Here is a 12,356-nt window from a genome sequence, read left to right as displayed (position 1 = left end):
GCAAGAATGATCCTTTTTCAAACAAGTGTTAAGCGGCTATATCTCAATAAGTGCCAGTCAGTTATTATAAAACGAGTCATATGGCTTTAGCAGCTGTCTGAAGAGAGGGAAGGGACAGCGCGCAAAGTATACAAGGTGACAAAGAGCAGGACTGCATGGACAGATAGTCAACAAGCTCCATGTGGGGACTTCAGTCATGAACAGGGACAAAAAAGGGAGAGAATTGTGGGATGTAATACAGCAATGTAAAACTCCTCTATTTTCTACTTTTAATTGTTAGACTTAGTTTCAAGAAATGTATTTTATTAAGTGGAACTGTTGGTGATTTATTCGGTCTTGCTCCAAGATATTTAGAAGCTGATTTGTCACCCTCCCACCGGCCTCTGTTTGACTAGAAATAGGATTTTGAGAATATTAAATTTATAGACTTATTTGCAGCTTTGGATGACGGGAGAGGAGAGCTACAGAGTGCTCTGAAATACACAAAATATACGATTTTATAGAAGTGATATCTGAAAAAAAAATACATGAGCTCATTTTGCTTTTTTCCCCTCTCCAGATTTGCGCTCTCCTGGGTGCTGAAAGTGTGCGTAAAGCTGCGCCCATTTTTTTTTTTTTTTTTTTTTTGAATGGAGACTCTATCACCCCGATTTACCAACTCGAAAAAAATCTCATTCTTCTGCCAACAAGTGAAATGAAATGAATGAAATCGAAGTTAAATAGCCTCAAAACACATTAAATAAATATGAAAATGCCTCGAACCAAATCCTAATAGGCTAAATTCCCTTTGAAAATTGGTGGCATATGTCTGATCCCGCTGGCACGAGGCTTAATTGGTGAATTGGCGAATAATACAATTAAAGGCTTTGGGCGATTTTATATTTTAAATCACGAGTTGCTGTTGCTGCTGGACACGCTGGGGCTGCTTTCCCCCGAATCTAAAAGGCAAATAACGACTGTCATTATTGTCAAAGAAATGCCAGCCTTCTTTCATATAGCTCTCTCTCTCCTTCTCTCTCCCCCTCTCCCTCTCTCTCGTTTTCACATGCACACACTCTCTCCCTCGCACACACACACACACACTTCTCCCCCACCTTCCCACTTTCTCCCGTGCAGCCGCGGCGCTTTTCGTCTCCAAAGCCTGTCTCCAGAAGCATGTCCTCAGACATGCAGCCACGGTGCGATGATGCGGACCAAAAGACGCCACCAGCTTGACAGCATGAAAGCAGGTAAGCCCGAATCTAAATAATTCCCCCCTTATGAGTTGTTTTGTCTCATAAAACGAGAGAAGGAAGGAACCGGTATTTCTTAAGCAGGTTTATTTGACTCTCAGGAGATAGAGCGCTTGTTCCTGCAGTGACTGGGCAAGCGGAAAGCAGGTTTCATTAGGCTGTCTTGCTCAAGGACACTCCGACAGAATTGGGACTAGTTGTTGCAAGGAATCGAACCTGAGACTTTAGAGATACGGGACTGTGCCAGTTTGATCCCACAGCAGTGTAGACACCTGTAATCCTGACGCTCCGGCGCGTAAAAAGGCGATCATTGCAGTAATATTCTGAGTAGATTTTCTTACAGCCAGTGTTTCAAACTTTATTTTCAGGAAGATTTAGCTCCAAAGAGAATTCCAGATTGTTGTAAAAATATCTGCTATGTAATCAGCTGAAATATCGCGCAGAAAAGAGGCCTGACAATATCTGCTGCTGCTTGCTCGATGAGCGCAGGGACAACGAAATGTTTTACGCTTGAGCCACAGCTGCCTGTGCCATATGGCGCATCTTGGACGGAGAGTGCGGAACAGAACTTTATTTGTGCTTTATTTCAAGTAGTTTCCAAGCATCCGCTACTAATATAGACCCCCGCTAGTGCTCTTATGTCGTTGAATGCCCTCCGTTTTATTTCCCAACCACATCCATCTCGCATCTACAGTATATTGCGCGCTCCTTCACCAAATCTCCGGTGCAATAAACTGCCGTTAACCCTAATTTCTTAGGATTTTCTCCACATTTTTTTTTCTTTCAAGTAACGATGTTTTGATCATTTATCTAAAGATTCGCCGTATAGTTTGCCAGTAATGTATGCGCCCATGGCACTGTAATGCGCTTTGGATAAAAGCGTCCCCCGTGTGGCTTCATCCACGCAGCCATGTAACAGCTGCTTTCTCCACAGTTCTCCTCTTTTGATTTCCCATCTGTGGTGTAAAAAACGGATGTCTAATCATCAACACACAGCAGAGATCTAGATCTGTGAGAGGCTATATTTGCAGAGGCGCTGAGTCCACTCTAGTCTCCTCAATTCGATGAGCCATTCTTGATTTCAGCGCGTTTGATTGTCACAAATGTACAATTATGCCGCATGATACCCGTATTTTCAAGTCAATTTAACAACCGGCTCAAGAGAAAGTGATGCTCTGATATATGTATTAAGCTCTTCAGTTAAGAGTGAGAGGTGATTTCGCGTCGCAGCCACTACCTGCGTAAAACGCACAACGCCGGAGCAGACTTGAGACGGTGCAGGTTTGTGTCGGCTTGTGTTACAGTTGATGTGTGGCGGGTTAAAGTGGATCTCCCAAATCTTACTGTGAGCATGTTGCCCATAAATCTACTGGAGCTGCTGGACTCCGTGTTCAAAAGGTAAAGCTGTGATTTATCAAGCCATATTTTTAGGCTGCATATCTTATTATTTAGAATGAGGATGACAGTTACAGTACAGTGAATCAGTCTGTGTGTACGAAAAGAGCAGTAGATGTTTACTCATCTGACTGAATAAATCAGTGCAGTGGGATGAGATGTGATAGATGGATGCAGGTCCTAGTTTTGGATCATTTCACTTCACGCTGATATAAATAAGAGAGTGACAGTCTGTGTTAGAACAGAGATAATGAAACTAAAAATGAAAAGTAATTCTCTACCAAAGAAGAAAAATCAGATTAGGATTCTTAGGTTATTGCTGCACTGGCACTGACATGCTCTGCATGCGCCTCCGTGTAGTCGTGAATTTCTGGACTTTATGAAGAGACAGAACAGTTTGTTTCGGATGATTATTTTGAATTTCATATTTCATGAGTGGTATTTATGGCAGGGTCCCAAATAATCCTGCAGATACTGCTCACCTGTGGCACCATCCTGTGCAGAGATTTAATATTCATTTGGCATTTTGTTGTGCAGTGCATGAATGAGGCTGTGGCTTGACCTTGATTAAGCCGCTGGCTGTAATTGGTTTTGTTTGAAGAGATGGCAGGTAAACAAAAAAAGCACTGATGTCGCCTTTAGTATCTATTATTGTGGCTCTGTGTAGGTCGATGCTGGTTTTGTTCTTGCACATTCATGCAGATCTCCAATTGGGAATCTGATTTGGTGTCTTGCCAAAGAAAAAAAAAAAAAAAAAAAAAAAAAAAAAGAGGGGGGTGATTTGCATTTTGCTCCTGTCTGGAATCCATTAGAAAGTTTCCATCACTTTGGCCACGCACTGTTGTTTCTGAAACAGACCTGCAGGGGAACAAGTGAAGACTTAAGAGTTTTTGTGTGCAGAATAATGATTATCAATTTGGCAAAAAAAGATCCGGATTTGACATCAAAATGTTATTCATATCAAATTGATCACAGCTGCTGTGCTTGAGAAAAAAAAACATAATTTGGTACTTTTTCTGGAAATATTAATTTCTGGTGGATACGTACGTGATCCTGACTGGATGCCATCTGCTACAACATTAATACCACAGGCTTTACAGGAGAGCCATTTGTTTACCTGTAGATAAAGATTTCTGACAGTCTATTATGTTTCCATAGAAAACACAATTTGCTGGCACAGAAAAAACCCTTTAGGTTTCATAAATCACTGAATACAATCACAGAACCTCTCAAAGCACAGTGGGAGTGAAGAACCATTTATTTAGAGTTAAATAAAAGACTCACTTTTTTATTGCATGATGACTTTATAATCATATTGTCGATTGCAGAAAATGTGATTAAAATGTACATCTGGTAAAATATTACATTTTCTGTTAGTGCTGCCATGTGGTAACTGCTTTAACAACGGTAATTTCAAGGCACTACCCTCATCTTTCGTGGCAGCTCCAACTTTGTCAGTATTATTATATGCATGTTAACTGTTGTTAGCTCTAGGCTTCCTTTCTACATATGTGATCAACCTAAAGTCCATTCATTCATATAAGAACCTCCAAGAACTCTAAGCTGTTTGTGAAACTCCTGTTTTTTTTTCTTTTTTCGTCCAGTGTTTGCCTATAGTACATTGTAAAAATTGAACTTTTGGAGCAAATTTTAGCCAGACTGTAGTCTATGCATTTTGCAACAGGAAGTTAGCATAAAAATGAATTTGCTAACAGATGGTTGAATGTTTAATAGCAGTCCGCAGCACATACAGCCAGCTGACATTGTTAGAATGCTAGCTGTGTCAGTTAAAGCAGTGGTAAGATAAAATACCACATTTTCAATTTTATTTTACAAAATGAGGTTTACACGTGTTTTAACGTAATATTTTGTAAAAACAATCAAACATTTAACAGGCTGATCTCCTCAGTTAATTGACATCATGCATTCCATAAGATTGGATGGCAAAAAAAAACTTTAAATGAGCTTTTGTGCCATTTCTCCAGTGGCACTTTTACCCATCCATGAAGAGATGCATTTCCTTGTGTTGAACACTAGGGGCTTACTATGTATGCTTTACAGAAATACAGACACAAAACAAATTGTGTGGAAACATGGCACTTGGTTCCTGTATATTATTTGAATGCACATTTAATTGCACTTTGACAACCATTTACATTAACTGAAAATATTAAGATCATAAACAATGTGTTGTATCACTGCTCTAGTCTCTGTGCAAGTTTCCAAAAGTTGCTCTGACTTGTTGCTTTCCATCTCCACTTATCATCCTGTTTGACATCCTGATGGTGATGGATGAGGTTTGGATTCGCCATGACTGAACAGTTATTTGATGGGTTTTTCAATTTCTGCCAGCCCACTGAGGTTTACCGAGGTCAGGCACACTGCTCTGTTTTTTTTCCGTCTTCGAGTGCCCTTCCCTAACTCTATTGATATTACATTAGAGATGCAGATATCATGGACTGTGCATAATTCTTTACTGGAGGTGTCAATGTGCTCGACTGTGATAGCAAAATGATGGCACGCATCGATTTGTGTGTCGTGCTTGGCCAGCAGTTCTGCATGAATACTGCCTATTAGCATGTTGGTCAATGCAGATAACAGTGAAGTGATGGAGCATATTTATCAAATATCTGTCTTCCATGTTTCAACAAAAAAAGCAAAATTTTCATGTCTAAAAGTTATGCTTATTGCCCCCTGTGGTGAAAACGAGAAATGGGCAGGTATGATCCACCCCCTGCTGTTTTCTTCCATATCGAAATTATGAGGACATAACCAACACCGTGTTTTATTATGGCTGAATGTGTATGCACACACACACAAATCAGGATGACTCTTTCTTGGCCACACTTACACAGAGGACAGAGAGAGGAGGAGAAATTGAAGGAGGCGGCTCATGCCAACGCTTCTACCTACCATGAATGCACACATATTCCTAAATCTGTGTTTTTGGCAGTGGTGGAAACAGCGTTTGAGGCGAGGTTGCTTTTGTAAAAAGTTAAATTTAGCCGGTGGGGTGCCTCATTCCATGGACATAAGCTTCTCGGTTGTAAAGCGGCTGCACAGTGCACATTAGTGAATCTGTGTAGCTGGCACACACAGAAAGGAATGTCTAATTATCACGCTTTCAACCGCAGTAGGCTCCTCTATTTGCACTGAGCTCCTGCTCTAATCGCTTTCTTTTGCTATCATTACACACTTATTTATTTTATTTTTACGCAATTAAAAATTTTATTTTTGCTCTGTGCGGATGAGCCGGGAAGTCCACGCAGCGTCGGCTGGGCGTTGAAGGAAGCTCTAATTGAGCAGAAACAGAAGATTGGCTCTGGTTATGTGTGGAAATGTTGTGGAAGAGCTGAAAAGAGATTCTGTGAGAGGTGTTTTACATAACAGTAAACATGCAGTGTCCAAATGTGTCTATGTATAAAATCTGAATGCATATTTTATTTTTGTGTCTAGTCAGATTCATGACCCATCCTTCCTGGGATTAATAAGACACATTACTAAAAACAATCCAAACATTCCCGCATTTTAACTCACCATTGTCTGACAGCACAAAATGTCAACCAAATATAAACAAAACAGGCTGTTCTCATGCACTGTTCATACCTGTACCTACGAAAAGTAATGCTCTACAATTCGCATATAACATCACGACCCAGCAATTTGTGTATAAGCCACGTAATAGGAAAGGCTAAGAAGGATATCGTATAAAGCAAGGTTCCCACGCTCATGGAGAACCTGGAAAAGTCAACAGATTTCACAATCACATTTTCCAGGCCTGGCAAAGTCATGGAATTAATGAAAATTATTGAAAGTTTTGAAAAAGTCATGGAAGTATTATGTTTTTGTTGTAATAACGTTGTTTTAGTAATCTTCTGTGGATAACTATCCATGCAGTGTAACATGTCATTTTATTTACATTTATTTTCTGTAGCTGATGATGTTATATATGTAGCTCTAGTATGCATCAATGTGAGACGTTTTGTTTATCATCATGTACATTTCTTCCTTGTTGTCGCCGTGTTCTGTCTCTTCTTTCAGTGGGGCAAGGGAGACACATTATGGGTCCTTGAAAAGTTTGGGAAAAGTTTTGAAATACTGTCTTAAATGTGTTAATGTTAATCCAGGAAACCAGTGTTTGGTACCATGTGAGCTTTGAGTGAACTTGGAGTTATTTTAAAGTATGTTGTCCCCATGTTTCATGTCCCTAATGTAACCTACTAAATTTGCTTTCCAGGGCCTTGCCTTAGTAACTTTAAATAATATTTACAGTTACATACTTAACTTTGAAGACACATACTTTATTTATACTGAGGAACTTTTCTTATTCATGGTTATGTACTTTATAGTTACATACTTTTAGTTAGTAAGTATCGATTTTCCTCCACTATAGCGGTGCATGGTACCATGTGAAACCAGTTGAACTTTGGTTAGGTTTAGGAAAATAAACATGATAACAACAAATTTAAAATAACTCAAAATAATAATACTGGCACCTAAAGTCACCCAATCTATGTTTCTTTTCCTAACTTAACAAGTGTAAATCAACCTGCCTAAACTTATGTAGGTAACTTTAGGTTAAGTACGTAACTTCATATTTACTTATGTAACTTTATAGTCATGTCTTTTTTTTTTTTTTTTTTTTTTTTGAGTTACGTTCTTCATAGTAACATACTTACAGTAAGTAAGTACGAGCTGGACTCTAGGATACTTGTGTTCGCAACCATCTGAAACTAAACCCTAACCACAGTAACTTAATGTTTAGCCCATAACTTCATAGTTACAGACTTAACTTCATAGTTATGTACTTTATTTATAGTCACATCTTTTTTACACAGTTTATAGGGAAGTATAACTTTCCACTAGGAGACTGGTGTTCAGAGCACAAATTTGTGTTTTCCTAGAAAAGCAAAGGAATGGTCAGCCTACTTTCCTACTCTGCCTCTGATTGGCTCACCCTGATATTCTCTTCTAACCCTAACCAATCTCACTCCTTTTGCCGAAATGTGACCTATCCTGCCAACGAAGGAAAAGAGTACTTGACAATCAGGTTGAGAGTAGGGCACGTCATGCCTTCTTAGATACACAAATTTGTGTGCCAACTGTGTGAAACCAAGTGATCTTGGAGTTATTTTGCGATATGACCTCACGGTGTTTCTTTTCCTAAACCTCACCAAAATACTTCTACTACATACACATTACCTTTGTAGCTTTATATTAAGTATGAACTTTACGTTAGGTTGTGTTTTTAGATATAAAATGAACTGTTGTAGAGGATACATTTAACACAAACTTTCTCTAAATAAAAACATGAACCAATCACAAATAAGTAGATGAAGGTTATACCAGGTAAAAGATCTTTATTCAAAGCTTACAGATTTCCACATGCTGATGCTATATCTGCAGCTAGCGGGACAAATGGCCAGTGTATGCTTTAGCTGTGCTTTTTATCAGTTGCTGAGTGATTGCAGAGCCTTACAATATGAAGTGCCACTAAACCACAGCACGAAGTGGCATTGATTGGAAAGGATGGGAGGAGGGAGATTCCTCCTTAAGGTCATTATCCAGCGGACAGAAAGAGTTAGATGTAACAAACAGTGTAATTGCATTTGTGGCAAAAGACTAAGAATCAATGGACTAAACACTATTTACAGCATATTGTCAGCATATTTCATCAACATACAAATGTATTCAGTGACCCTGTAATTACTCATGAAATCTATTCTATGAAATCAGTTCTGCAGCTCCCTAAAGTCTTCAGTCTGTTTAGACCAGGCCTGGAATTTAGTAATTTTAGGGGCAAGTTCTCTTGGCCTGCATCGGGAGAATTTATTTTAAGGTTAAAAAGGCCACATGCCAAGGCATGAAGGTTATAAGTAAAATATTGCAATTTTGATCTAACTTAAATAGATGAATCAATTTATAAAATCATCAATTCCTTTTTAATAAACAGTGTTACATTTTCAGGGAAAAAAATCAAAAGAACTATTTATTTCAGAATGTTACTGTATATGACTTTTGAGACCGTTTTTAAAGTCTTGTGGATGCAGTTTATAATAAAAATATTGTGACTTATATTTTCACTACATTTATGAAAGTACATGAGTAAGACAGACAAATACTCTGTATATAATTTACATATTTCCATAACCAATCCTGTCAGAAAACTTAAAAACAAGAGCTCCTTCACACATGTATCTTTATTGTTCACACCACACGTGTTGATTACTTGCGTTTGTAAATCCAATCTGACACTTAACACTGAAATGAGAGCACTGTTGTTCAACAAAATAGAGCGTTATTTTTCTATATGAATAAACAATGGCTTAATTTTAATTTTAACTGTGCTTGGCCCTCTGCTGGTAGGTCTGTGCCCAGAGATATCCACTAGAGTGCTAATATTCTGTTGCTGGGGCCGACTCGACAGGGGAGGGAGGGCAAGGAAAGAATAAAGCGAAAACATGCAGAGTTTTAGAAGGGCATTGAGACCGTGGCTGTCATGGCTGCTTGTCAGAAATTCCTGCTGTGGTGTGGACCCATATTTCATGTCATTCAGAATGCATCTGACAGCCGCAACAGTGATCTGCATGGCATACATTAGAAGAATTTGACGTGTGAGACTTAAGTGATGTGTTTTACTCAAGTATTTGACAGTAAATCGTAGCTGCAGTCTGTGGATCAAAGGGTCAGGTAGGACAAAGTGATGAGAATATATTTTATTTTCCATCCTACTAAAAGCAGTAGTAGCGGTTTTATGATACAGACACTAATTGCTCAGGGTTTAAAATCATTATAAACCTGCACTGACTGATTTTTTTGGCCACTTGGAGGCATCAGTGACAAGCTTTGGCGAACTATTTTGCAAACAGTTGCTTACGTATACATCCTGTACATATGGAGCAACACTGGCAGTAATTTTGAGTGTTTTTTCTGGCCACCCAATATATGTAAGTCTAATACTCGTCCCCCTTGTAGCTTGTTTTTTGGTCTCCACCAACTCCAGATGAAAATCTGTGCTTTAGCTGTTAAACGTTCCACTCTGTTCACCAGCTAGTCCCCAACTTTGCCTGTCTGCTGTTTGGTTTTTTAAAGTCCTAACTCTCAAAACAGCTGCCTGCGGATGAAAGTGATGAGAGTGGGTCAGAACAGTATGGGCTGTAAAACCAAAAACGGTGAGCTGAAAGATTCTAAAATGTCCTAAAGAGCTTAAGCTAAATGCGTAGTTGGGGGATATTTTTTTTGTGGGCTTGTCAATCCGTTTCACACCTTTCATGTTGCTCATAGTCATTTGTTTCGTTATTTATGTAAAAAAAAGTTATAGCAGAGTTAAAATTTGAATGAAAGCAAACTATAGCCTTATTCTAGCTGGACTAGTTTTAACTGGGAGCCCTTTGTGATTTATAAATTGACCCGTTTGCACGGCATGATATATGAAGTCAAGGCTGCTATGCATGACATCCATGTCATCGTCTTTTGGAATTGAGCTTTCTCCTTCTGTGTATGGATTTTCATGCTTTGTAGAGATAAGCTTCTTGCACCCAAAATACTGTTGAAACTTTTATTCACAATTGCTAAAGTAGCCCTCCATGATTTTAATAATTCTAAATAATATTAATAATACTTAAGACTGATCATTCTTCACTTGGAAAGATGCAGAAAGAAGGAGGGTAGACAGAAGATAAAAAAGAAAAGAAAAAAATTCAATCCGAAATTAGCGACATGGCAGATTCACATGGGATTGAGATCACAGACAACCTCCACAATTTTTACAAATTATTGGAGGTCCCCAGGCAATACTAGTCGTGTGCGATTACGTCTTATGACTGCAAATTTCCTACGTTCTTTGAAAAAATAAACAATCAGATTAACTTGATACTGCACTCCAATTTTACCTCCTTGATGGATTATTGTTGAATTTTGTATAGATATATATATTTACACTTCTAGTAATACATATGTTTCCACAGGAGTGCCATACTGCAATCACAAATGTGTCTCATAATAAACACACTGTATAAACACCAAACCTGGCAACTGCTCACAGCAGCATTCTCGTCACTTAAATCAGGAAATAACTCTTCAGGTGGGCTAAGTGCCCTTGCTTTAAATCAGGTCACCATGGTGATGCTGAATTGCAATTAAGATTTGGATACATTTTAGAGGCACTGAACAGAAGAGTACACTGACATCTTACCCTGGCTTTTAAAAGACTGCAAAAAATCTCTTTCTCTCACTGTTGCATAATACAGATTTCTTTTAAACCAAGCTGGCTGTATTGTCCTTGACAATTCTACCTTTCAATGCTGCTTTCATCCTAGCATTGTTTGTCGCCACTTCCTGCCAGCATAAAAGAACCATACATTTCAGTCATTGTGAAAATCTGAGCAGCAGCTCAGTTTTTACAGCGGTAGCAGCAGTTGTAGTACTCCCCTCAAAATCTCTGGAGATCCCTTTTAATGTTCTCTGCTTCCAAAAGCCTCAGGTGGTCCTCAGTCTTGCCGCTCATCCAGCAGTAATGTCGGGCGACTATTCCCTGCTCTTAATTACTCTAAACTTCAGTACCAGATAATTCTAGCTGACTACTTCAAGCTCTGGCTGTGCCGTTATCATTGGCTCCATAAAACATTCATTGTGCCCGCCTGCTCTCATCGGACCTTGGCAGGGAGGGCTTATTGTAATTGCCAGCAGGCCTAATTCCTCTATGATCGGAGATTGTAAGACACAAGAAAAAAAAAGGTAGAATCCAGCTCCCCGTTCTCACCTACAGTGTACACATTTCAAGGAGAGTTCGGTAATGTGGAAAAAAAGGAAAGAGAGACAGAAACTAGGTCTGAAATTAACTGTACTTTTCCTGTCTAATTTCTGTGCTGCAACTTTAGCAGCAGGGGGAACAGCTCAGACTGGTGTCACAAGTTCTTGTAAATGGTGCCAACATGACAGGGCGCCCCTAATGTCTCACTGTGCTGCTGCAGATGCTGCTTGTGTGGGTGGTTTTGAAGTAGCCCTGTGTGACTTTTTCTTCTCGTGGGCCAGGAGCACTAACAAGCAATTAGCCAACAGGAAGAGCACTTGCTATTTCAGGGGGACAAAATCCAAAGCTTACAAAGTCTAAGACTGCTCCTTTTTTTGGTTTTGACTTGTTCGCGGAAGCAAAAGCTGCTGATACTGATACAAAAGCAGCTCAGAATAATCTAGACAGACGAAGAAACCCTGAGGGGATAATTTGAACATATTTAAAAAGGAAGAAGAAAATACCCAAACACCAGAAGTGGACACATGCATGACCTTGAATATCCCAATGAGAGTTTTGCAGATTTAATACAGATTACACTGCTGTGTGCAGTGATGCATAAGAAGTAGCAAAGCGTTAATCCATCCACTTTTAAGTGCAAGTCAATGAGCTGCTGGCAGCTGACTTCCATTTGAATAGGCAATAAAAGTCAAACTGTACTCCTGAAGGTATTGCTGTCCTAATTACAGGCCTGCCTGAAGCTGATAAACAGAAATGATGGCCAAATGGAGGCACCATGTACTTGACGTCAATAATGAATCACTGCCCTCTTGTATTTCTCATTCTGCTGCTCAGCCTGGATACAGTTTGTTGGTCAGCCGGTCAGTCCACACCTTTGGTCCAGACTGAAATATCTCACAAATACTGAGTGGATTAACACAAAATGTGGTGTAGATATCCATGTTCTGCTATGGGATGAATTTTCATATCTTTAGTGA

The 12,356-nt window shown here is 39.2% G+C and overlaps 1 protein-coding gene across 1 annotated transcript in view; it reads left to right on the top strand.

Moving 5' to 3' along the window:
- Positions 1 to 1,131: 1,131 nt before the first annotated feature.
- chrm2a (cholinergic receptor, muscarinic 2a) overlaps positions 1,132 to 12,356 on the top strand; it is an 89,362-nt gene continuing 78,137 nt past the window's right edge. Inside the window, exon 1 of the mRNA XM_042511553.1 lies at positions 1,132 to 1,229. The gene's annotated coding sequence lies outside the window, so the exon portion shown is untranslated. The remainder of the gene's footprint in view (positions 1,230 to 12,356) is intronic.

This window comes from Plectropomus leopardus, chromosome 22 (genome assembly GCF_008729295.1).
Source record: "Plectropomus leopardus isolate mb chromosome 22, YSFRI_Pleo_2.0, whole genome shotgun sequence".
Lineage (NCBI taxonomy): Eukaryota > Metazoa > Chordata > Actinopteri > Perciformes > Serranidae > Plectropomus > Plectropomus leopardus.
Note: the sequence above shows the minus strand (reverse complement) of the source record. Positions and strands in the feature narration are given on the sequence as shown.